This window comes from Miscanthus floridulus, unplaced genomic scaffold (assembly GCF_019320115.1).
Source record: "Miscanthus floridulus cultivar M001 unplaced genomic scaffold, ASM1932011v1 os_1470, whole genome shotgun sequence".
NCBI classification, from domain to species: Eukaryota; Viridiplantae; Streptophyta; class Magnoliopsida; order Poales; family Poaceae; genus Miscanthus; species Miscanthus floridulus.
In genome coordinates, this window is record NW_027097740.1 from 1 (window position 1) to 4,826 (window position 4,826).

A 4,826-nucleotide genomic window follows, 5' to 3' on the forward strand; every position below is an offset into this window, starting at 1 on the left:
ACGGAGAAGAGAGAAGAAGACCTAGTCTAACTAGGATTCCCTACATGTAATTCTACTAGGACTAGTTGCACGTAATCCTACTAGGATCTCTACTTTGTAACCAACTAGGACTCCCGCCTCTCCTGGACTATATAAAGGAGGGCAGGGGTCCCTAGATCAAAAGACATCAACACACACAACCACAACATACCTCGCAACACAACAAATAGCGCAGGGCGCAATATACTATCCACACCAAACTGGACGTAGGGCGCCGTGACTTTCTGGCGTGCCGAACCAGTATAAATCATTGTCTCCCTGCGTTTACCATCGAGTTCCTGCAAACGCCGATACCCCTCCGAACAAAGCAAAATGGCTGAAAACATGCCTGAGCATTCCGGTCGAGAGCAAAATAGCTGAAAAGACGCTTGAGCCCGCCGATGAGGGTAGCTAAAAGCTAACACCCGAAACAAAAAGCAAAATGGCTGAAAACATGCCTGAGCATTCCGGTCGAGAGCAAAATAGCTGAAAAGACGCTTGAGCCCGCCGATGAGGGTAGCTAAAAGCTAACACCCGAAACAAAAAGCAAAATGGCTGAAAACATGCCTGAGCATTCCGGCCGAGAGCAAAATAGCTGAAAAGATGCTTGAGCTCGCCGGTGAGGGTAGCTAAAAGCTAACACCCGAAACAAAAAGCAAAATGGCTGAAAACATGCCTGAGCATTCCGGCCGAGAGCAAAATAGCTGAAAAGATGCTTGAGCTCGCCGATGAGGGTAGCTAAAAGCTAACACCCGAAACAAAAAGCAAAATGGCTGAAAACATGCCTGAGCATTCCGGCCGAGAGCAAAATAGCTGAAAAGACGCTTGAGCCCGCCGATGAGGGTAGCTAAAAGCTAACACCCGAAACAAAAAGCAAAATGGCTGAAAACATGCCTGAGCATTCCGGCCGAGAGCAAAATAGCTGAAAAAACGCTTGAGCCCGCCGATGAGGGTAGCTAAAAAGCTAACACCCGAAACAAAAAGCAAAATGGCTGAAAACACGCCTGAGCATCCCGGCCAAGAGCAAAATAGCTGAAAAAACGTTTCAACTCGCCAATGAGGGTAGCTAACAAAAAGCAAATTGGCTGAGTCAACCGAAATTTAACTTCAAAGGATCCTCCAGCACTTCGTTCTGAAAAGCAAGAGGCTCGGGGGCTACATCTAGAGAGGAATACTTTTTCCTCACAAAAGCACAAGCGCCACTCAAGAAAGCACTCGGACAACGAAGTTTGTCGAGGCAACTTTCTATACCGAGTCACAGCGCAGGCGAAAGGTTGTTAACACAAAAGATCTACATCTAACAAGTCATAGCACGGACAAAGCACTCGACGAATCACAAAGGAAAGAAGAAAATAAAAGTACTCGACAAATCGAGGGGCCTCGTCAGAATAACACACAGAGTTGTCTTACGAAGCAGAGACGGGAACAAGACAAGGTACTCAGCAAGTCAAGTAACTTCAACCACACCCATGCAAGGAATACATCAACAAAGATAAAGAATCTTCATTTAAAAAGAAGTGTAATATTACAAGAGGACGCTCAACCGAGTCAGGCGTTGTCATCAGAAAGGGAAATATCAATATTTAGACTATCTACAACCCTACTGGCTAGATCTTCAACCTCAGGTTCCATCCTTTCAACGGCGTCAAGATATTCTTGGCTTTCAGCTTCTTCTGCTATTTTGGAGAGAGGCGCTTCTGGAGCAAGGACCCGGACCTGGGCCAGCACATTCTTGGTACATACTTGGGCACACCTCTTCGCGAACTCTTGAAAATGAGTCGGAATCCGGGGAATGAACTGCGCCCAAGATTTCCCGTCATCCGCTGGAGTCCGAAGGACATCGGCCACCGAGCGAAAAGATTTCCACAAGGCATTCCAATTCTCGGTAGCCGTCGCCAGCTTCCCGGACAAGCCTTCAATGGTTTTTTGCGCCTGCACAAGATCTCTGTCAGCTCCACGCCTAATCAGCCTAGCAAGGGCGAGTTCTTCCTCAGCATGAGTGTTTACCTCCTCAGCTCTATTATGACTAGAACGGACAAGGGCCTTCATTTCATCAATACTCTCCGAGAGCTTTTGTTTCTCAACTCGGAGAGCTAAACAGAACATCAAAGAACAAGTCAGTGGAAAAAGAAGTCAAAATACAAGAAGAAACAGGCAGAACCTGCGGCACCTTTGCATTCATTCTTCACAGACTCCACCGCAGCATCTCTCTGTTTCTCCGTCTCCACTACCCGAGCGCGAAGGGTTTTCTCCTCCTTTTGGTGCAATTGACGCTCCGTTTCCAACTCAACCCAGAGAAGGTCAAGATTGGCTTTCAGAGCGTCCACCTCCGAAGACAACTTCCTCTCATTTTCAGATGAGAAAAAGAAGCCAGAATGATCACGAGAAAAAGACTGAGCAGAAAGAGGCAAAGAGAAACAAGGCGTAAGGATAGAAGAAAAACAAGCATGCGAAAGAGAAGTGGCAGTAAAATTTACCTGGAGCTTTTCACCAAAAGAAGTCGCGAGGGTCGACAAGCTCCCCCAGGCTGCGGTCAGCTCCGATAACCGATGAGTGGCATCAAACTGTTGCACCACGTCATCGGACAGGGAGGGGCCGCCGGAGGCAAAAGAAGGGGAAAAAGAAGCCGGCTGGGGCGAAGCAGGAGCGACCAGAGCAACCTCCAGGGAAGCCGGAGCCAAACCCCCAGAAGAACCCGGCGCGACGGCCACAGTTACCTCCGGAGCGACCAAGTCCGCGACTCCGCCAGGTAGCTCTAAAGCCCCCGCCGCGACTTCATCAACAGAATGTTGTGAGTCTCAAGGCTCAGAACTCGTTGGCACGGCGGGAGGCAGAGAAGAAGTCGATGAAGAAATTAGAGAAGACGAAGCACTGAAAAGTGATAAAAGGAAGCACCAATAAGAACCAGAGGAAGGAAGATAAAAGCCAAAAAGATGAAGCAAGAATCTACTCACCCGACTACTTTTTTCTTTGCGAAGTCAAGAGAAGGCCTCGCAGGGGGAACCACGACGGCGAAGACGTCCCCGCCACCCAGCGACGGGAGCGGGACAACCGACAGCGGAGCCGCGGAAGAAGTCGGAGCTGGAGCCGTGGAAGAAATCCACGCCGGAGGAGCAGTACAGCTCGGGGCAGAAGCAACCAAAGAACTCGACCCCGGAGCTTCGGAAGAAGTCGGCGCGGGAGCCTCGGAAGAACTCACACCCGACCTCCGATTACTTCAAAAAGTTCAAGACTAAAATTAAAAACAAAGAGGAAAAATTCAATGCGACAAGAATATGAAAAACAACTCACCGCCGCATGATGAGGGGAACTTCATCATCCTCTTCTTCCTCAGCCAGCGAAACCAGAGCACCTGCTGAAAAAGAGATGAAAAGTACTCGGTTCAAGAGAGAAACATGAAAATAAAAGAACAAAGAATACTAAATGTGCTCACCTAAGAGCATGCTAGCCACAACTGGAGTACCTGAGGGAGTACTTGGTTTGCGAGGCTTCTTGGAGACAGGCAAGCCAGATGAGGAACCGTCCATTCGCCCCCTCTTCGGGACACTGCGAGGACCGCGAGGGACTAGACGAGGAACATACTCTTCATATACATCATCAAATCTGAAAGAAACCCCAGGAAGGGCTGTAAAAGTTTGAGACTTGCTAATTGCAGAAGTACCGGCTGAACGATCCCCAGTCTCCGCCACAGCAGGGAGAACATCAAGGGGGATCGGATCAACAAAGTTCCGCCCAAGCACCTACGAAAAAAAAAACAAAACACCAAGACAAGGAAAAACTAAGCAAGAACGGATGTAGAAAGAGTACATAAAGAACTCAAATAAAAAGAAAAAGGAGGATAGGCAACTCACAGCTGGGGGCGGGTTGTTGGCCGAGTACTCAGGGACGGCAGGAGGAATGACGCTCACTCCTTTTAGCATTTTTTGGAGACGCTCGAGTACCTCCTCATCGGTCAGCTCAAGAGCTGGAACCATACGTGAAGAATCCTCGGCCCCAGAATACTCAAAGCCGAGATGTCCCCGCTCTTTCAAGGGCTGAACCCGACGACGAAGAAAACTTGAGACAATACCAAAGCCGGTCAATCCTTGCTGTTTCAGCGTGCTAATCCTATCAAGGAGTGGTTGGATCGCTTGAATCTCAGTAGGAGACTCAAGCTTCTTGTCCCACCGGTCGTTCGCCACAGGACCAGACCCGGAATGAACAACAAGAGAAGGGATCAAATTGGTAGCATAAAACCACTCGGCGCGCCAATCCTTGACAGAATCGACCAGGTCATAATCAAAAAACTTGATTTTGAGACCTTGGCGAAACTGAATCCCGCAGCCGCCAAGGACACTGGTTTCCTCGCGGCGGGGTTGAGGTTTCAGGCGAAAGAAAAAACGAAAAAGAGATAGAGAAGGAGGGATCCCAAGGAAGGCTTCACAAAGATGAACAAAAACAGAAAGATGGAGAACGGCATTGGGGGTTAGATGGTTCAAACTAACCCCGAAATACCCAAGAAACTGATGAAGGAAGACGGAAGCAGGAAGACAGAGACCAGCGCGGACAAAAGAAACAAAAAGGACAATCTCACCAGGACCTAGGGCCGGAACCCGATGCTCGCCCGGAACTCTCCATTCAGCGATGACTTTGTTCTGGATCAAGCCATCACTAACGAGCTCGCGCAGCTGGTCTTCGCTGGTTGTTGGAGCAGGCCAAACCTTCTGAGCTGCCCTCATGGCCACAAACTCCTGGTTTTCAATCAAAGACAGCGACGACTCCTCGTCCACGAAGGTCGCCTGAGATTTGCTTGCGGTCTTCTTCTTTCC

The 4,826-nt window shown here is 49.1% G+C and overlaps 1 long non-coding RNA gene across 1 annotated transcript; it reads right to left on the reverse strand.

Annotated features, from left to right (window-relative positions):
- Window positions 1-2,842: 2,842 nt before the first annotated feature.
- LOC136534078 (uncharacterized) lies at window positions 2,843-3,545 on the reverse strand. The gene is made up of 4 exons (XR_010778653.1): window positions 3,482-3,545; window positions 3,310-3,373; window positions 2,973-3,233; window positions 2,843-2,889 (listed from the first exon to the last, which is right to left on the reverse strand). It is a non-coding gene; the product is annotated as an uncharacterized lncRNA (long non-coding RNA).
- Window positions 3,546-4,826: the final 1,281 nt, after the last annotated feature.